Source organism: Rutilus rutilus (assembly GCF_951802725.1).
Source record: "Rutilus rutilus genome assembly, chromosome: 17".
NCBI lineage: Eukaryota > Metazoa > Chordata > Actinopteri > Cypriniformes > Leuciscidae > Rutilus > Rutilus rutilus.
In genome coordinates this window covers 8783208-8805869 of record NC_140230.1, presented here as the reverse complement: position 1 = coordinate 8805869, position 22662 = coordinate 8783208, and the positions used below count along the sequence as shown (strand labels likewise).

At 37.5% G+C, this 22662-nt stretch overlaps 1 long non-coding RNA gene across 1 annotated transcript in view; it reads left to right on the top strand.

Moving 5' to 3' along the window:
• LOC311275765 overlaps window positions 1-22662 on the top strand; it is a 113322-nt gene that overhangs the window by 53441 nt on the left and 37219 nt on the right. The window contains exon 4 of the long non-coding RNA XR_014624974.1: window positions 22264-22314. This is a non-coding gene — a long non-coding RNA (uncharacterized lncRNA). The remainder of the gene's footprint in view (window positions 1-22263; window positions 22315-22662) is intronic.

Below are 22662 nucleotides of genomic sequence, written 5' to 3'. Positions count from 1 at the left end.
GTTCTGAGTGGCTTCTAGGGTGTTCTGAGTCTCTGTGATATCAGGTCCCTGTTTTCTGGTCCAAAATGGGTGTCTGATCACTTAGTAGTAGCAGCAAACTCTCCTTAACAACATGAATAATTTTAGGAATCATTCATATCTGAAGCACAAACACTGCAGGATGATGCACACACTTAGTTTAAGTAATGCTTCCCTGATTAAACGCCTCTAAATGTCATCTTAAGTCTTGAATCGCATGCATTAGATGGAAGTCACATGCACATTTCTGTTCTTGTGAATTTATGTCACATTTCCCTGTCAGTCTTGTTTTGAGAAATGTAACATAAAATGGATTGAAATTTGTGACCTATTGAAACTGCGGGCTCGATAAGTGACGTACAGTTTTCATTTGTGTTTGTGGCCAAGGCAGTTCTTTTGTGGTAAATGTGGCCAATCGGACACAAGGAGAGTTAAACTTTGATATCAGCAGTGAGCTAGAAATCAGAGCTAAAATTGATATTTTGATTTGTGCAATAACTAACTTAAAAATTAAAACTTCCCTGCATATGCAGAAAGAAAGAAAGAAAGAAAGAAACTGTCATCCAATCACACTTAACCTCCCCCAACTCCCTCAAGTGTTCATCCACCACAATTTAGTCCGATTTACATAAAAGGAGGTAGTAAATCTCATGTGTAAGAGAAGTGTGTTTGGTTGACATGTACAGTATCAGTAGCATGCAGCATGTAACTCCTCTTCCACCCATTTAAATGTAGGTGTAAGATAGAAATAATATATTCACGTCCATAGAGAGAAGGGGGAAAAAAAACTTGTCATATGGGCAATTTGAGGCGCCTGAAAGCATGAAGCAATTTATCCTGGATTGGATGGATCTTTTTGTGTTATGATAATGTCCACATAATTTATTCTGGTGGATTGGCTTTTCTTTAAAGCCGTCTGACAGACAGACACAAGGACGCCTGTCATTCCTGTTTGATTTTCAAGGTAAAAACGACTTGCTAAAAGAGGGAATCGTTCTGAAATGCCGTTTAAACACAAATAGCGAGTAATGAAGTTGGAGGAAGAAAGAATAGGCACATTTTGGGTGTCGGGAGTGCTCTTGCAGTCAGTCAGGACTCTCCTGCACCCTTCCCACCGCCCTCCTGTACGATTGGAGGCTGTGTGAGCAGAATACTGATTAGCTCGTTTTTTGGGGGATTCATTTCCATTTGGAGACAGGGAGCGGTCCCCCCTCTCAGCACTGCGGTGGGCGTCCGCCTTCCTCTGCAGTCCTTGTTCCCCTCCAGTGTTATTGCACTGCAGAGCTGACTTATTTACTGACGTAATTGCATCCACTGATGTGAAAAGACATATAAATTCATGGCTAAAAGTTAACAGTGTAGAATGAACCTGTATCCAGAGTAACGGCCCAGTTTTAGTATTCATGCAGATCTGCTGTAATGTTTTTTTTGATATTGTGTTGTTCACATACTGGTGAAATTCTTAAAATGCTTTCATTGGATTGATTGAATTCTTTGTTTCACAAAGAGCCCTTCTCCTGAACACACTAGCTGTGACCGAAGCTTTATTGAGTGCTATATTGGATTGAGGCGGATTGATTTAGAAGAATCGAAAATAGATTTTGAATTGAATTAGAGGATTGACAGGCCCTCAGTGCCGTTCTCTGTATTGATTTGCAGAGTCACCAGTTTGAAGAAAAAACAAGTGCATTATTTTGGTTACTCTTGAGAAATAAAGAAATACATGCGCCTGTATAAACAGATATTTGTTTTATTCTATGAAACATCCAAGCTAAGACTCAACTGAAACCGGAGCACGTACATTCTCACATCATCTATGTAGATTAAGATAAAAGGTTTTGCTGTTCACAAAAACCGACACTATTGCTAGCTTTTAATGTAATGGCCAAGTGATGAATACACACATTTCCAGCGAGAGCAGTGCTGTCATGCGTGTCCACATTATATATTTCTATTGCAGTGTGATTGTAGGAACCAGCGTGTAGATTTTTCTATATAAATCAGCAATATAAATGTTTATTATTATTGCGCTATTCCATATGCACTTTCCTCTTTCAATTATTCCATAGAAAGTGCTGGCACAAACCATCAGGCTATGGTGAACATCTCCTTGTGACGAAATAGAATTTCTTTTTTTATAGCCTCCAGCATGTTGAAGCTGGATGTAGTCAGGAGATGCTATTTGGATTTCAAATTCTTTATATTAGCATTAAAAACAGAATCAAATGAGAGGCCGTATGATGAGACATTTTCCTGACGGATCACATGTGCATGTGAGTCTGTACTGTAATATATTTAGCGGAGACTTCTCTGAACTCAGAGCTCTAATAATGTGCCTTTCAACCATGTGCCGAAGCACTTGAACTGGTTTGGTGAAACAATGACCTTGGTGGTTTGAGGAATGGATGAGTTTTTAAATAAAAAATCTAAATATATAATCAGGCGTGACGCTCCTAGCACAATTGACACTCTGACAGTGACTGACATGCAGGGACAGAGAGAATGCGTGACTGCAGACCGCGCTCATCCCAAGAGAAGCTTGATTGCCACTCACACTCACACTCGTGTGTGTGTGTGTGTCTGAGAGAGAGAGCGAGCGAGAAAGGCACATTTAAATTCCAGACCCCTGAAAAACATGACTGGCTTTCACCTGCTGTCACCTTCCATGCCTTGACAACAGCAGGCGTGCAATTAGACGCTCATGGAAGACATCCCAATTTACAGCTTCAAAATCCCTTGATTTCTCTACACCTCTTTCATAACTGATTAAAAACAGACTCCTTATTTAAGACCTTCAGAGCTCCATTAGTTTTTGTTAGAAATGTTTGCTTTCATGAATGTGATTTGAGAATAAGTGTTATATTAAATATATATATATATATATATATATATATATATATATATATATATATATATATATATATATATATATATATATATATATATATATATATATACACACATTTTATAAGATTATGAAAGTGTAAAATGAACAGTGTTACTAGGGCCAGCCGCACCATAAATGAATGTGTGCTAGCTCACTCACAAAGTTAATGTTTAACAAAAGTGGATTTTTTTAACAAAAATATAGGGAAAACCAGAAACAAAGGGATTCAATTCAGGAGTGGATAAGGCCAAAATAACATACAAAAACAACTAGTTTTAGTACCCTCTAAATTCCCTAAAAGAATTTAAGAAAACACAAAATACAACGCAACTTCCCTATCTCCATTAACCCAAAACATAGAACAAATGATATAGTGTATGTGAAACAAATGGCAACACACTCCCTACTTCCCTTAAACTGAGTATTTACAGATAATATTTACGCAATATAACAGAAGGCAAAAGTAATGCTAAGAATTGTAAATCAAATTGAGCAAAAGCAAGCTTTATAAAGAGCTTTATAAAACAAGCAAGCTTTATAAAACCAAAGCCGAGCAGAACAACTGGCACGAATTCAGCTTCAATAGTGTGTTTTGGGTGTTCCTTATCACCGGAACCAGGAACAGACCAATCAGGATCTCAGCTGGCTTGAGTGCAGGCCAGACCTTTATCCTGCAACAGACACACTCAAAAACACAACAACAAAACACTTTAAAAAAAGACATAAGACGTAACAACAGAATAAACACTAAACATGCTGCTGAATGTGACCTGTTTTTATCACAGCTCAGATGCACTAAACAGAAATATTTTTTTTTACATTTGTTATTTACATTTTTTTTTCATGCCTGAGCACAAACTTGTTTTGTGAATTAATTATATTACATTCAATGTTAAAAGCTTAATCATACAAGCACTCTACATTTTCAGAATCTTGATTCTGAAACCGAATGGGCCACATTTGAAATATCAACACACACACACACACACCACAACACACACAAATATATATAAAATAATATATATAGTAAAAATGTTGATTTTGAGGTTGTCATGGCTGACACTTTAATAGGAAATCTAAACTCTGTTTATCCATCCAAAGTTCGTCACTAAAAAAGCAGTTCAGTCTAAATTTTGAAATGTGACATTCACAAGTGAGTTCGTAATGACGTAGAATCTTGACTGACGCTCCTCTCTCAGGTGAGTTCAGACAGAAGGAAATGCTGCTGCCATGTTCTGTGTGTTTCTGTGACCGTTTCACTGTTCAGTACTTGCTTGTATTGCAGAGCCGTGGTGACATTTCATGCGATGAAGGGGCTTCTCATGCAGTTAGTCTTTAGCCTGTAATCTGTGAGTGCTCGGTTTCAGCACTGCTGCATATGGCAGACAAAGCCTCTCTTTCAGATTCGCAGGCCTGACCAGGAGCTGTGTACAGATCACTCTCCTCTTCCTCAGACTGCTGCAAACACTGGACTCACTGTGTGTAAATTACAGCACAAAGACCACATTACAGCACTATCACATTCTGAAGAATTAAGGCACCAGTGTGACAGATGAAACAGCTGAACTCTGGGCCAGTTGAGGGGTTGTTGGCTGTCTAGAGCAGTGCTGTATTGGAAGAATTCATATTATTATGAGAAACAGCTGAGCTACATTACATGTAACTCCATGGATCAGAAGTGGGAGCGGGGTCGCCCTGGCCCGGGTTACTTTTGAGGCCCGGTACAAATATGATATAAAAAAAATACATTTGAATGCATAATTATTCATTAAAAGGTTGTGATCTCCATTCAAACACACGATCTTATAGCTAAATGACAATTATTCCTCTGTCCTTTGAAATTACGATCACACTGGAATATTTAAAGCTGCTTTTGCACTGCCGCTGACCCAAAGAGAACAGCGGTCATGTTTGAAACAGTTTCACAAACAGTGTTTTCAACAACACAGTATTGCTATTTCTGTTGCAAACATCAAACAATAATGAACGTATTGGGATAAAAGTTTATAGTCCTGACATAAACTGATATTGCAGCAGCAATCAAAATGAGTGAATGACCTTTGAAACTAATGCGCTTCAAATAAAGATTGTACCTATTACATTGTTTTGCCAGTAGGTGACAACCATTGACTGTTAAAATTGATTTGATGCATCATTGAATCATTAATTCAAGAGATAAAAAAAACAAAAAAACAACATATTATCCAGAATCATGAATTACGTTTAAAAGAATATATATCTGACATATAATTTATTAGTACTGTTTCTAATATTAAAATGTACAATCTTACAGACTTTATAAGACAGGATTCAGAAATGTTATTTTAAAGACGTAGCACTTCTCATCCAGTGTTCAAAGTTCTGCAAACCACTTTAGGTATGCTCTTCTTTGCCCTTCTATCCATCTTGCTGTAAAGAACTTGAACATTTAAAGCGGAAGACCACAAAACTACAGTGTGATCTTACAATAAACAGAACATTATCGTGCTTTGGTGTGGATGCTGATATTGTCACACGTAGTGGTACACACATGTAGACAAAGGTTCAAGTGAACACAGTCTTTATTTATAATCCAAACACTCTGGAGAATATAGGAATAACGTGGAACAATGGAAACGATGGAAAATGGAAACGATTCTTTTGAATGTTTTCTGAAAGTTCTGAAACATAAAAAGGTTAAAAAAGACAAACATCCAACTAAAAAGTTTCAAAGCAGCTTTTGAAAAAACTGCTGAAATGACTGCCCTTGCGAAAAAGTTTATTCAAGTGTGCTATTAGTATACTTCTTTTAAACTAAAATTAACTTTCATATATACTTTCAGTCTACTTTTTATGCACTTCTCAGAAATATACTTGATGTACTTCTCAGAAGTATTCTTGACTTATACTGCCAGAAAGGTCTAAGTATATTTGGACTATACATAGTATACTTATAAATCAGATATGTATCTTAATTCGGAGTATTTTTGTGTAGGCTAGTCCACTGGTAGTGTACAGAGGAATTTACTTCAAATCTACTTTACTCTTTCCCCGCCACTGACAGAATTTTCCGTCTATCCATGTTTTCACTGTTTTGGATGGTAGGAGGCGCTATATTACAGATCTTCTGGTAGCAGAAACAAGTGATGGAAGCATTGCTTCTATAAGTATTAAATGTACTACAAATATTAAAATAGTACTTATAAGTTCACTTGTAGTACAGATGCAGTACAAATGAGAAATGTAGTTGTGAACTAGTTGTGCACTTAAAGTTTACTACTTCACTTATACACTTAAACGTTAGGCTATAGTTTGATATACTAAAAAGTGGGCCAATTTAGTCCCAAGCAGTATTTTACTACTACTAGTACATTGATATTAGTATACTTACTACTTAAAGTACACTTAAAAATATTCTTGAACTTTACTTGAAGGACAAGTTCGGTATTTTACACTTGAAGCCCTGTTTACAGATCGTTTCTGATGAAATAGAACGGTTAAGATTAAAATTTGGACACATGCTGCTGTCCCGAGAATTTTAGGTTTCTTTCAGAAAAGGGTGGATACTTCATAAAATAAACTTGAAGTATACTTATTTTTCTTAAGGGTAGATCTCATACGAGGGATTTTAAGTGTTCAAATGTTTCATTAAATGTGTAAGTGCCTGATTTAAAGCATATTTTTCAAATATTTGTTTTCTTCTCATCTTTAATGCTGATAATCAAATGTCTGAGTAGCCACTGTTCAAGAGGCCTGACCTGAGAAACAAACTGCAATATTTGTGTCTCACGTGAGGCTGCAAAAGAACACAACTTTAACTATTAGAGTTCATGGTTCATATTAGTATTTAATTTATGGAACTTTTCATGCCCTGTATACAGTATTTCAAAAATCTGCACATTATAAAACAGTAAGCTTCACATCACTGTTGATGAAAACTGATGATGCCTCAAGTTACCCTGCTGTTTTTTCTCCCCGTACTCGCTGACCTGAGTGTGTGTGTGTGTGTGTGTGTGTGTGTGTGTGTGTGTGAAGGTGCACCTGTTCATCTGTCATCAGTATTCAAGTGTGGTCTCCACTGTCTATTTTCCATCCACACTTATTCCAACAGCAGACCACTCGTCCAAGGACTGCAACTATTTGGGGCGGCCCTCTCCGCTGCCGGACAATAAAGGCCTCACGCAGTGTGTCTCCGAGGTGATTACATAAAGGAAGCTGCAGCTGCAGGGGCAGAGGAAGAAAAAGACAGCGTCTGTGCGAGCTGAAGGGGGGTGTTAACACAGGGTGGACTAAAACAGTGCAGTGTTCGAGAAGAGTGGGGATGGACAGCAGGGGTCCTAAACACTGGGCTTTCTTCTCCGTGCCACTCCACATCCCTTTATACAGGCAGATCTGGGTCAGAGGGCACATTCCTTCAGCATCACATCATTCGGAAAACACCGCTGTCCTGCCCTCGGTAGTCCGCTGCCAACCGGTCAAGATGATCAGTGTTTTTAACATTAGTATTTTACCATTTTTAAAAACTAATGACAAGAAACACTGCACACTGTATGTGAATGTGTCAGTTAAAAATGAAGCTGGGGGAAATGTGTTTGGGCCATGCAATACTCTCCACCATAATGACAGGGTGTTATAAGGTGTTCAGAGGAGTTTTTAGTGCGTTGCTATGCAGTTACTAGTAAGTAGGAGCAATTATATTGTTGCCTTAGAAAACACTGCTACAGTAATATAGCGTACCAGTCTGGTTCTGAAAGTGAAAACTCCATTTATTTTCCCCATGGTGGAATTGATTTGTTACAATTACCGTTAAAGATGGACCTACTGTAAGCTTTGAGGTTGTTAATCAATGACTTTCATTGAAGCCATCAGTCCAAGTTTAGTGATAAGGGAAGAAGGAGGCGGGAACCGGCGGACGTTAAAACGTAACTTTAATATCATAAAATTAACAAACACGAAACGAAAGCCCCTAACGGACGACTGCCGCATAAAAACGTAATAAATCACAACAAAAAAACTCTTTAACTCCGCCCACTCCCATGAATTACAACAGATGATGTAATCGAGTCCCCTTATGCTCTTAAATATTTAAATATTTGTATGTATAAATGCATATTTTGCAATAATTCTAATATGTATCGTTTCTATAGATATAATAAACAAATTTAAATGAATAGTTTTATATTTCACCATAGTTTTTAATTTGATTGTCGTTTGCAATGCTTTTTTAAGGGATAGTGCTTTCCCTCTTTAACCCTTTCCCCGCCAGCATTTTCTGAAAAAGTTGTCAGCCAGTGCCAGCATTTTTTCATCATGTTCACAAAATGTAATGGCCCCCAGAATATTTTGTTGTATGAGTAAGTAAACATTCAATATATCAAAAGAAAGAAAATAGCCTCTGCTTTTAAACATACAAACTAATACTTGAATGAGAAGAAGATTTTCTCGTTTACATTGACTTTGTCCGGATTGGATTCAGAACAATGATCAAAACATAGATTGAGTAGATCGAGTCCATCAACAGCCCCAAAGCTTGCACAGTCGTATACCTCTTTGCATTGTTGGGGGTAACACATTACAACTAATGTGAGTTGCATAATCAGATTACTTTTTTCAAGTAACTAGTAAAGTAACACATTACTTTTAAATTCACAACAAAATATCTAAGTTACTTTTTTCAAGTAAGTAAAACGCAAGTTACTTTGTTTTCCCATTTATTCACTGACGCCTCTCTTGGCTTTCTCAAATTAAGAGAAATCAGGAGTAAAGTGGTGAGGTGTTGTGTGCGCTGTGTAAACATAATGGTTATTGTAGTTCTAGACTAAATGTGAACATGCATTTACTCACCCCTCATTCCCCCCCCCCGAAAACAAAACAAAAAACAAAACAAAAAAAACATTGAAATGCAAGCTCAGAATATTACTCAAACCTGCAATAACTAAATGTTAAATTACACAAATATACTTTGTATATAATCTCACTTTATTAACTCTTTCCCCGTCAGTTTTTTTGTTTTTTTAAAGTTGCCGGCCACCACCAGCATTTTTTATAATTTTCACAAAAATGTAATGGTCCCCAGAATATTTTGTTGTATGAATATCTGAACATGCAATAGTCTATATCAAAAGAAAATAAAAGAGTCTCTGCTTTAAATGCTTTGAATAAATAAATAAATAAATAAATAAATACCTTTTATTGTAGTTTCTTGGATTCTTTTTTATCAACACTTGAATGTGGGTAAGTTTCATAAAAAAAGGGCAACATTTTGAAGAAAAAGCCTAGAAAATAGCGAAAAAAAAAAAAAAAAAACGTGCATAAGAAATGCTTTTATCACTTGTTTCTGCTTCTTTTTCATCTGTGTTTTGATCTGGAGATTACTCTGTCAGAAGATGCGTAATAGCGATTGCTTCACAACCAAATTCAAAGTTCCGTGCGACTGCCACTAGGGGGCGAAATGCGACAATCGTATGTGAATGTCGTGTGCAGTGGAAAGGCAGCTTATGACACACTATACGAGATACAATTATTAGATTCTTGCCTCCCGAGGTCCATTGTCGTTTTCGAATCCCCACAACACCTTACGTGAAACGAATTTAGCCAAAATCAGGCTAAAATCGTGTATTCTGAAACGGGCTTTATTTTTTTATTTATTTATTTTTTCTTTTTTTCCCCAGTTTTTTAAAATGCTTTTGCTTCAAATCAATGTAATGTTGTAATGTTGTGATTTAAGCTTATAGTTTATTGGTTTGGTTCATAATAACCCCTTTAACAAAGACTCTTTTAAAATTGCTCTGGTAAAAATGAATGGAAAAAATACTTCCAGAACCAATACTGCTGAAAATGTTGCTCTATAAGCACTTTTATAATGCACCATTTTTTAACGAACCTTTGATATATCGTGCAACATTTTTTTCTTTTGACTGTCTGTATTAGCATATGCATGAACATGTAGGTCTGGTCATGCTGGTGAACTGCTTAGATTGTGTTGTTGTGTTGTCTTTTTTTGTCATTACCAATCAGAGGGGGAAGTCGTGAGATGTGCCTATTTGTAAAGAATGTTTGAATTGGCCGACTCTAGTCACTGATGGGAGCTGGGCCATTTGGCTTTAGGAAAACCAGGTGCAAAATCTGAAAAAAATGAGTTTTTTTCTATTACATCACAACTAACAAGGGAAAAAAAACAGCAACAGATTTTCTCTTCAGTAGCCAGTTTGTTTGTCTAAAAACAGGAAGTGTGCAGGATGTTCCTCTGATGATGAATCTCATGTTTATATGAAATGGCTGATTGTGGTGCTTTTTGTTATGCACCGACACTGAGTCCTATTACACAGTTGTTTAGCAAAGGCTTCAGCTCGCAGGCAGTTGGAGTGTGAACTCTGTGTGTGTGTCAGGCCTGCTAGCTACAGCCTTTCATGTCAGGCACAAGTAAACAGGAACCCCGGGGCCTGTCTGTGGTCAGAGGTGGAAACCAGGCCACTGTAACCGCCAGTAAGGAAGGATGAGGTAGGACAAGAGAGACAAGCCATGAGCCTGACTTCTTATTGATCCCTTATGAGTTTTTGCGAGATTTTTTGTCTATCCCGCACTTTAAAGTTCTGTTTTCTTTCTGTACTGAAGAGGACATGAACAGACAACTTGCAAACAACTGGGACGTTGGATCTGTCAGCATTCCAGAATTAATGAATGTCTGTAGCCGAGCCAGTGTGTCTCGTTTATAGCGGTTCTGTCTGCCGCCCAATAAAGATGAATGCACTAAATCAGGGGTGTCGAACTCGATTTAGCTTGAAGGCAGAGAGGACACAACATCACTGTGTTATTTTCTTCTTCTTAATCTTTGGTGTAGTCATGTAGTAAAGGCAATATGAGTGATTTAAGAATAAACACTTTGGACAAATAATCAGAATATTGGAGGAATGTGGTAATGTGATTACAGCCCATGGGTCATAAAAGTAGAATTGTTTTATTACTTGTTTTATTAAAAAAGTTAAGAAGAATTAACCATAAATGACAGAGTATTTAAGTTGTTTCCGTTGCTTTAAGTGGGAAAAAAATCCAAGTGATTGAATGCCTGGCGTACGCACTCACATCAGTTCTAGCATTGCTAACTGGGCATCACAGCCTATACGTCATCAAATTTAAAACTGAGTGTCTATTTACACTAAGTGCAAATAAAACTGGTTGGGCCAGACAAAATGACAGAAGACGCTAGATTGTCAACAGCCTTTTGCTGAACTCGCTCTACTCCCTTTTCCCATCATATAACAGATCGGAAAGAAAATATATACGAAAATTGGAAATAAAGTGTCTAACGTGTGTTTAAAATAAAGTGTTTATCAGTAAGGGTTAGGGGTTGGTGCAGGGAGGGCTTTATTGTCCCAGTAAGGTGGAATCCATTTAATCATTTTATTAAATATAATAATTTACACTCTGTTATTATTTCATACCATTTAATACAACAACACTGAGGTGCAAATAGTATCTGCCACTATTTATAATAAGTATAAGTAGCATCTACTAACACTTACTGCAAAGAAAACACTGCTATTTTCACTAAGTGTAAATATAATCTATTGCTACTTGCACCTAGTGTAAATGGAATCTATTGCTATTTTTAAACTTAGTGTAAAAAGCAGCTATCACTATTTGTACTTAGTTTAAATAGCATCTATCGCTAAGAAAATTACAGATTTTGTCAAGAACTGCCAGACAATTAGGTAACACCAAAGACTCACTGATCAACTCAATGAAAAACAACTCAACGGTTGTCTTTTTGCACTGCCTGCAGAATACCATAACAATCGTAAGAATGCACACTTTTTTGTGACTAGTTTGAGTTTGAGTTCATTGCCTACATTACTGAACATTGGTGTCACTTTAGAGCAGGCGTTCTCAAACCTTTTGGGGCCCATAGGGTAGAACATTTTTAGTTTAATGTTTCACCGGATATGCACGTAATGTCTTACGTAAGGAGATGTGCTTGAGTGCAGTCAGTCATGCATATGAATGTAAAAATAATGCAGTCTGAAACTCATCACACGTGATCAGGGCCGCTAGACCACGGTCAGGCCTTCAGGGGCTGGACTCTCTGCGAGTCAGTGACTCTTTCCTCCCTCAATACCACACTCTTACAAAAGAGGTTAAATGTTTAATGGGTTATTTCGATTTGCTTCTAGTGATTAAGTATGTTTGTGAGCTGTTTAATTTATAACATTTAATTCAAATTAAAAATGAATAAAAACAAAATCATAAATTAAAACTAAATCCATAAAATGATCCTCTAATGTAAACCCCTAAAGGGTTCTATATGTGAAGCACCGGACAGAACCCTTTAAAGTTATATATAGAACCCGGTCGTAGGTGTTTGAGTCGCTCAGTTCATTATTACTGTTATGAATTAGCATAATTAAAGGGGTTTGGCACTCTGTGCCCCTTACAGAAAGAGGAGATGAATATTAAGAGTGGCCTGCTGATGGCACATGTGAAGCACATTCCATTCCTCTGATGTCATGTCTGAGAATTGCAGCTCTCACATTACACTGTCAAAGGCATGTTGTGTTTTCAAACACACTCTATAACCTCAGAAGAATTTTCTGTTTGGTGAACGAGTTCTTTAGAGTCTCAAATTCGGTGTAATCAGGGAGAAATTCTCCTTGTGTGCTGTTACGGTGACCTCACTGTTAGTTAGTTCACCTCACTGGAATGAGTCATTTGAAACGTCATGAGCGCTGGAGTCTGTGTGAAAGAATGTGTGCTGAAGTGCTGAGTGTTCAGCTGATGACATATCTGCTCCACAGCAGGGAGGCCTGGGAAAGGTTCAGAAGAACAAATAGTCATGATGTCTTTGTCTCTGCTATTGGAAATATTGACATTCCCCGTGCTTGACCTTCCATCACAACTGAATCAGGAGTCACGGCTGACGCAGGTCAGGATCAGTCTGCTCATGCAACATGTTGAAGTTGAATATCCAGGTGTTTGAGAGCACTGACTGGTTTAGAGCCTTACGAGTTCCACAATGTGAAAAACGTGTGTCTCTGTGTGACTGAGCGATGCAGTTTCCTATTTGTTTGTGTCAAAAAAATCACCAAAATGTATGCCTGTGATTTCTGTAGTTTTTAATAACAGATTTCTATTAAATCATAAATCCAGAAAAATGAAACCACACAACACACAATTTAAAAAAAAAACAAAAAAAAACAATGTTATTAAACCATTCAAAATAAACAGAATCCAAAAAAACCACACACAAAAAAAACACACATTTAAACAGAAAATACAGAATTTGGGGAAACAAATAAAACTGATTTCATAGGGCCCATTGTTATTAAATTGTTTTAGTTACATCATATAAATTATTTAGACATTATTTTTATTTTACTTTGTTTTAATTAAATTTTAATTTAAAGGTGAAGTAAGCGATCTCTGAGAAACGCTGTCAAAAGTGGATCGGACCGAGCACCAAAACACACTTGTAACTAATCAGCAGTAAGGGGCGTATACGCTCATTAGGGGGGAGGTGCCTGTGTTGCAATGGGCGTTTCTCAAACGGAAGGCTGCATCTACCGAGACTGTGGGTGCTTCTCAGTTCTTATTTCTGCATCCTCGTTTCCTTTCCTCGCTTCCTTTCCTCACGTCTCAGCTCGACCCCCTGTAGGATACAGGGGAAGGCTGCGAGGAAAGAAAATGAGGACGAAGGAATCGAATGCTTTTTTATACATTGTTTTATACAGCTCAGTACCGACTCGTTTTCAGTCAGTATTTTTGTGAATTGGAATGTGTGTAAAGGATTGTGGGTGATTTAAGTGTGTTTGTGTGTGATCCTTTTGAGTAGGGGCGTGTTTGTGTTGGTGATTTCAAATTTAAAAAGAACAAACATAATCCAGAAAAAAAATTTAAATGAAGTTTCATGTAACAAAGTTCGGGAGGAGCACGTTCAGGTAATCAACCAATCAGCACAAGAGGAAGCTGGGATAAATAAAGCCTTTCCTCACCTTCTGTCTCACGATAAGTTTCTCAGCATCCCTCCACCACCCCATCACCTCACACTCGTCTGGGTCTACCCCAGTATAAGGGGGGAGTGCTCTGGGTTCGGGCCAAATTCCGAGCTCGGAGCCCTCCCTTGGACAGCAAGCCAAATACGCATAAATACTACATCAGATTCCATGTACGTGTGAACTCGTGAACTGATTTTTGGAAAAATTTGATAGGGCCCTACTGGTGCATTAAAGTCCATCTAATGGCTGTCTGAAATGCACATTATACGTTTGCAACATTTTCTGATTTACACGGTAAAGCAATGTTATAGTTCTATGATTCATCAGCATAAAGCTATAATACTAATGAATACCACACTCTCATTCCAGCAGGAATAACTGTGTGTAACTGAAGTTCACTCAGTTGTTTAGGCAGAGCTTAAAAGAGCACTGTTTTAAACACTTAAAAAAGTCCAAAACCTCTGATGGCCTCTTGTTTATTGCTGTTACTGAAGAGGGAGGTTTCAACGAAGAAGTTGAAATATTGTTTTAAAGTCATTTGAAATCTTCCATTTAGCTTAATTACCCTACAGCTGGTTTTAGTTTTATCCACGGCAGAACTTTCTCACCGCTAATTTGAACTGGTTCCACTGCTATTGAGTGTTAGAGCAAAAACACCCTCCAATTCAGAAACCAGTGCTGCATCAGCGTGTCCTGGCTGACCCCACAAGAGCAGAAACACAGAAGAGCCACAATAGAGACGAAAACAAGATCTTTGTCTCATTTGCACTCTTAGCGGCTTCTAGGCAATTGCTAACCCAGCATTGTAGAGGCTTTGAGACTAACAAGATGCATATGCAGATGTGAGTTTCTCTGAGGTTGGCGCACTCTCGTGAGACACATTTTATTGTGCTGTTTCCCACCAGCAGAGGCTCATGGGAATCTTAATAACATGGGCTTCCCAAAACTCCACTTTGAATCACCCTGGCTAATGTACACACTATGAACCTATGATTCATTTGCAGAAAACATAAAGCAGAGAATACGATTTTCAAGTCAAAACAAAAGGTCATGTACAACCAGTCATTGTCCTGACGAAATGTGGCTCATTTCTGAGTGAAACAGGATGTTAACAGATGGTGCCACCTGTGGAAGTTTGTGCCCTATGCAGAATGCATACTCTGTGTATAGGGAGTAGCGGTATTGGTCATTCGCCAGAATTGACAAGTTAAAGCTAACTGGATGGGTAAGACGGTTAAAGGGATAGTTCACCCAAAAATGAAAATTACCAAGTGATTCACCACTTGAGGCACCCTCAAGCCATCCTAGGTGTATATGACATTCTTCTTTCAAACGAATACAATCAGAGTTTTATTAAAAAAAATAATATCCTGGCTCTTCCAAGCTTCATAATGGCAGTGATTGGCCAGTTTCTGTTTTGAAGTCCATAAAAGTGCATCCATCCATGATAAAAGTAATCCACACTACTCTGGGGGGTTAACCCTCTGGGGTCTGAGGTGTTTTCTGGGCCCTGGAGGTGTTCTGACATGCGCTGACATTTGTGCTTATTTCTGTTACTTGTTACATTTTCATGGCTAAAGTCTAATTACACTGTATTTAGCACATAATATGTCAGCAGCATGTATTGTCACTGAACACTGAATTGTCACTGAAATAAGGTCATGAAACCCATACTGATTATTTCTTCAAAAGGCTTTTGAAAATTGTATCAAGTAGCCTAGAATATTTGCTCCAAAACTATGTGAAAATCATCCTGCCTACTCATTCAGATAAAACAATATATTGATTAAACATTTGTTGGACATGTTTTGTGTAAGAAAGCTTTATGCGAGGAGGCGTGGATCATCATGAATATTGATGTGTCACACCTGAGAAAGACAAAAACCCTCCCATGATGGCCCTATCAGGAGCTATGAGGCCCTATCATTATGAGGAACCTTGTACAACGAATGAGGAGAGATTTAAAAAATAATGGCTTTTTGATTGGAGTATGTTGTGTTGTAAATAAATCCAAACAAAGATACACAACAAATGACAAAAAAAGCACATTATTGAATACACTGATCTAAAGAAAGAGCCTTGAACAGTCACACACCTTTGTGCCATTCCTGAAACATAGTACATTCCTGTCATTTCCAAGGTGTTTGATTTTTCACTTTACCATGTTCATGTACAGAGACTCAAGTGAATGTTGAAGTCAGCAGGACTCATCAGTGGCATCTGGTCCCTGTAAAAAAAAAAAAAAAAAAAAAAAAAAACCGCAGTGACCATGCTAATATCAAGAGAAAATATAGGGCTGCACGATTTTGAGAATACATTTTAGTTTTTTTCCAATTTAAAATTTACAAAATACACACACACACATATATATATATATGTATATATATATATATATATATATATATATAATGAACACCAGGTTTGTTGTGCCTTGTAGGCATATAGGCTACGTGTAGTGCTGCAAAAAATAATTACAACAACAGCCTATAGCAGGTGGCCTATAAATCGTTAAAAAGGAACACTTCAGTAACACTACACTAGAGAAAAATATATGGATTATCATATGTTACTTCAAATCTTTCCATTCGTTATGACGTTATGAAATGAGATAGTAAAAACATGAAGCCTAATGTTTGGGCCGTTTTGCTTTTCAAACGCACAGCACGAGTGACTCAAACTCACAGTGCGTGCAGAGAACATTTACTGAAGCGATCGAGCCGCTGAATGTTTCTGTGTGTGCACTGCACGATCTTGTGCGTGTAACTGTTTGTATGTGTGAGTGTGTGCTTCAATGAAGGCAGCGCATTCATTTAGAACTGTAACTGTAACTACCTGTGCATTCAACTTTTTTAATGCACACCTTCCAGCAAAACATATTATGGCCTTTTCTGTGATTGTGATTCTGTTTATTGTGCCCTAAAACAGGCAATTAATCTCCATAATCACATATTCACGATTATTACTTAATTTCGGAGAGGCTAGCAATAGCCAGCTAGCTTTGTAAGCATGAGATCCCACCCTCCCTTCAGAGTGCTCTGCAAAGCCATTTCTCCTCCAAAACCCTTAAGAAAATTAACAATGGTTTTACTACAAATAAAACAAACAAACAAAACCTGGTTGTTGTAGCTAAACCATGGTAACCACTAATTAACCATGGTTTTGCTTCACTAACCATAGTTAAACTATGGCATTTGTAGTACAACTGTGGTTATAAAAATTATAATCAATCCACCAAAAAAACATGGTTACTACACTTTTACTATAATAAAACCATGGTTAATTTTCGTAAGGCAAGACATGAATGTACACAGCGGAAGTTGGATAGCAGGTGAGCGAAGCCAAACAGCTTTGACCTTTGTTTACATTGTAGCAACAACATAAAACTTATAATTGGAACTGTTAATAGAAAATGCAACTACAAATAATAAGACATACTTACAGTTTGTGATCCACAAACAACAGGTTGTCCTGACAAAGTGAGAACTGCTCCATTTCAGGAGAAGCTTTTGTGCGTAGCCTGCATTGTACTCTCTTCTGGAATCTGTTCTCTGATAAAAGCACACAGATAAACGTTTGGATTGTAATGTTCAGGAACAGTGTTTAAAATTTAAAAAGTTCATCAGCCTAGGAAGGTCGAACAAATGGATTTTGGAAACAGGGTGGGAAAAAACAGCATCTCTTTGACATAGCAACAACACTGTCTTCTCTAATGCAGCTCAACCAGGCCTCGTCCCCCCTTTTTTTGCGTATTCTGTGGGTGGGGATTATTTAACATTGTAACTTCACAAAGCCAGAAAAAAAAGCATTGTAGTCCAAACAAGTAATTCGTTGTAGTTCTTGAAAAGTGAATTCTGTTAAATAAAATATCTCCCTTTGGAGTGGACTTTGAGCTTTGTAACTTTGCAGATCTTTTTTATGCTCAAACAGAAACATTACACTAACTACAGCTGAAAAAGTGAAAAAGCATAATAACACTGTAACAAGGTTAGCTGTTGTGGGAAGAAGGAGGCTGGAACCGACAAACATTCACAAACTTTAATTATAGAATAAACAAACACAAAACGAAAGTAAAGGCGGCAGCCCCTCACGGACGACTGCCGCACACACATAAATAAAACATAACGTAAAAGTCAAGGCCTGGTCCTCTCTCGTCTTCACTGTCGTCGCTCCTCCTTTTATGCTTCTGAAGCTCCTCCGTGATAGATACGAGGCTGGTGAAGCGCACAGGTGGCGCTCATCATCAATCACGCCACTGGTCTCGCGCCGTTCTCTCGCGGCTCTCGGCCCCGCTCTGCTTACCCAGGGGGCCAGACACGGCGGCTGCGGCACCTGGGGGTAAGGACAAACGAGGCAAGAGAAAAGGAGAGAGAAGCATGTGGAGCGACAGAGACAAGAGAGGGGAGAGCGGAAAGGAAAAGAAAAGAAAAAAATCTTGATCCGGTTCTCTCCACGGTGACGCTGGATTGGTGGACGGCTCGACACTCCTCCGCCGCCTGGTGGACGGTGACGGCTCCTCCGAGTTCGGGCAGCCGGCAGGAGTCCCCCGTTCCCTGCTCCTCCCCATCATGGTGGACGGCAGTAGTCTCCGGCCCACGGTGAACGGCGGCGGCTCCTGCGCTCCCTCGCGGACGGCGAGGTTAGTCCCTCCCCCCGGCAACTCACTCCGGCGCACCACCTCGATCGTCCATGGCGGCAGGCTCTGCTCAGACGTGCTCGATGGCACCGCGGATTCCCCACAGCGGCGAGGGCTCTTTGACTGCGTGTTCCTCCTTCCTCCGGGTTGCTCATACCCCTTTAATATTTAGACCACTTCTATTATTGTTTGCTATCAGGATGTGAAGAGAGTTTCAACCATTATAAAAAATGAAAAAAATTGCCTACCCTACCAATAATCGTCAGGCAAATTTCATAATCGTGACAGCCCTACATTAATCTTCAAATCACAAATTAATTTATTTTTATTATTCTCATCACTTTTGTCCATCCATTTAAAACTTTTTATATATATATATATATATATATATATATATATATATAATTAATTAAAAAGTAAGCAGAGTCAACTTTTACTTGTTGACAATTTGTCTATCTGCTGTAAACTGCTTCTAAATGGTCCGATTACAGTTTCTGTTGGACATGTAATGCATATCTATCCTTCACATCTATTTTCGTACTACGGAGCCTAAACTACGGGAAAAAAAAAAACAATCCGTGGCGACGGTTTTGCAATCCGTCCGCTCAGTTTATAAACCGTACCCACAAATTCTCAAACTGTTCCCTTGGTTTAACAAATCGTGCCCACAGATTAATAAACCGTGCCCACGCTTTCGCAATCCGTTCCCACGGGTTTGTAATCTGTAGCCTACTCACGGATTTGTGGCTCACTCTCATTTTAGAAGGAATCTTACTGTATATTGTTTTATTGTGTAATAAGTGGAATACATCAAATTGTCTTAACTGCGTCTGCATGTTTAAAGTGATTCTCAATTGTAGCGGGTATGGGTGGGACATACGATTTAATATGAATGACGTGCATCAAAATCTTTTGTTTATTTGTGATAATCTTAGCAATTTATTATTATTTTCTAACCTGTATTTATGACTGATATTTGACGAATTGCTTTGTTCCTTTTTTGTACGTTTTGGACAAAAGCGTCTTCAAAATATGTAGCCTAAAATGTAATAGGCCTAATAATAATAATAATAATAATAATAATTATTATTATTTGAGTTATAAATGAACTATAAACGAGTTCACTTAGTAATACAGTAATATGTTTGTCATCAAATAATTTATCAATGCTTTATTATTATAGGCTATAACCTAACCTTTTACAGTTTTGGATAAAATAGGCCTACATTTTTTGGATAATTTTTGCTTAAAAATAAAGCATTCATAAATTATTTTATGATAAACATATGACTGTCTTAAGTGAACACATTTATAGTTATTAACTCAAATAATAATAATAATAATAATTATTATTATTATTATTATTATTATTATAATTATTATTATTACATTTTAGGCTACATATTTAGAAGACGCTTTTGTCCAAAACTTACAAAAAAAAATGAACAAAGCAATTCTTCAAACATCAGTCATAATACAGGTTAGAAAATAATAATAAAGTGGTAAGATTATCACAAATAAACAAAATATTTTGATGCACGTCATTCATATTAAATCGTATATTCCACCCATACCCGCTACAATTGAGAATCACTTTAAGCATGCAGACGTATGTCAATTTGATGTATTCCACTTAATATTCAATAAAACAATATACAATAAGATTCGTTAACAACGTGTTCTTCTAAAATGAGAGTGAGCCACAAATCCGTGAGTACAGATTACAAACCCGTGGGAACGGATTGCGAAAGCGTGGGCACGGTTTATGAATTTGTGGGTACAGATTGCAAAAACTGAAGGCACGGTTTACAAATCTGAGAGCGCAGATTAGAAACTCGTGGGTACGGTTTATTAATCCGTGGGCACGATTTGTTAAACCGAGGGAACAGTTTGAGAATTCGTGAGTACGGTTTATAAACTGAGCGGACGGATTGCAAAACCGTCGCCATGGATTGTTTTTTTTTCTCCCACAGGCAGAGCCGGATTAACGCAAAGGCAAACTAGGCACGTGCCTAGGGCCCGATTGGCGGGATGGGGCCCAGACAGAGGGACAAAAAAAAAAAAGTCCTATCTACAATTTATTTCAAAATTTATTAATTAACTAAAAATAGTGCCGATGTTTATCTTAACCATAGACTGTTACATTACGTCACATTAACGCCAGCCCATGACTGTATAGAGGCGCCAGCCAGTTAAGTCCGAGGGGACGTCAGCGGCGGTCAGAGGCGGTCAACGAACGCATCCATCAGGTGCTGCGAGTGCGAAGCAAAAGCCTAAATAGGCACGCAAAGAAGCACAGCTCGTAATGCAGGTCATCGATTTTGGAGTGATTGCAATATATTTTAAATATAAACTTGTGGGCTACTGTAGATCAGCGTCATTTCTGGAAAAATCATTCACCGCTTTGTTTACGAGTTTAAAAGAGCGCGAGCGTCATTAACGTGCCCAGACGCGACGCTTTGAATTTGCGCGTACAATGAATAACATCGCGTTGGGAGCTGACTAGTAAAAAAGCTACAAAAGTAAAAGACAAGACGTTTGTATTCAAAGTTAAAAAAACCAACACACTGCAACATTTTTAAATGTTTCAAATAAAGGATCTCATATCTATGGGTCTATCTTCTATATTCTGATGCTGATGATTAGATAATACCCTAACATCACACGTGTATTAGTTTAGAATTGTTTTCCTGCTCAGTAGCGATCGTATCTTTCTCTTCCACTTGATTTGTGTATAGCATATTTAAGGTAGGCCTATGCAATACATAATAACATATTACTGATATTAATAATATGACAATATCTGCAGTCAATATTGATTAAATGGGAGGGAAAAATCCTACCCATAACGCAGATATGAAAAAAATTATAAAAGCACGTTCATCTACTGAAGTGGTATTCTGGAACTGTGAATAAACTGAATAAAACAGCAAAATAACAACAAGAACAATAACATCTTCATTAAACAAAAAAGAGATTACCTTAGATAAAGTTTGATGTAGGCTACCAGTAAAAAGTCTGGACCCATTACTATTTTTAATGTTTTTGAAAGAAGTTTATTATTATGCTCCACAAGCCTGCATTTATTTGATCAAAAATACAGAAAAAAACAGGAATATTCAGCGAGGATGTGTTAAATATATAAAATTGATAGTGAAGACTTTTTTAAAACAACTTTTTAATAATCAAAAAATCCTGAAAAAAGTATCACATGTTATAAAATAAATATTAAGCACCATTTCTAACATTTGATAATAAATCAGAATATAAAGTTTTCTGAAGGATCACGTGACACTAAATTCAGCTTTGCATCACAGAAATATATTTTAAAGTATAGTAAAATAGAAAACCATTATTTTAAATTGTAATAATATTTCACTATATTATTTTTCTGTATTTTTGATCAAATAAATCCAGGCTTGATGAGCATAAGAGACTTCTTTCAAAAACATTAAAAATAGTAATTTGTCCAAACTTATGTACTGTGTAAGTAAAAATATACTAAATTTAAAATTAAATGTTGTATAAATATAAAGGTTAGGAATCATATTTGTTTCAAGTGTTTTTTATTGGGGGTGGGGGGCCTCCAACATGAATTTTGCCTAGGGCCTCCAAATGTCTAGAACCGGCCCTGCCCACAGGTGACTTCCCGGGCTCCGTATCCTTCTGTAGTTTAGCAGTCAATTGTATGTGCCATTTTTCAGACAGACAGCATGGCATTATGGCATTGCTAATGTGTCTTAATATTTTCCTTCCAGATTGGACCAGCTGCAGTGTTGATGAGAGGAACAGGATGAACAGGTTGCTTGGTAGGTGCTCTTGTTTTCATTCTATCCATTACATGAGTGTACAGCTTCACCACTTCTTCAAATGGTGTTACGAATGGGATCACTGTAGAAAAACAGGAAGTCACAGAAGCAGCTGTTTGTTTTGACATGTTCACTCAGACTCATGATTAGTCTCTTCTCTTTCGATTTGGGGCTTCCAGATCTTTGGTCTCAAACTTATGTGGGTTTGGAGGTGTGGGTTAAGTGTAGTAGTTGTTTTCACATGACAAATAAATTATATAAGTTTTTCATATTGTGGCCCAGTTTTGAGCCATGAGTACAATATTACATTTTATATTACAATGTTACATCAAAACTATTGATGCCTGA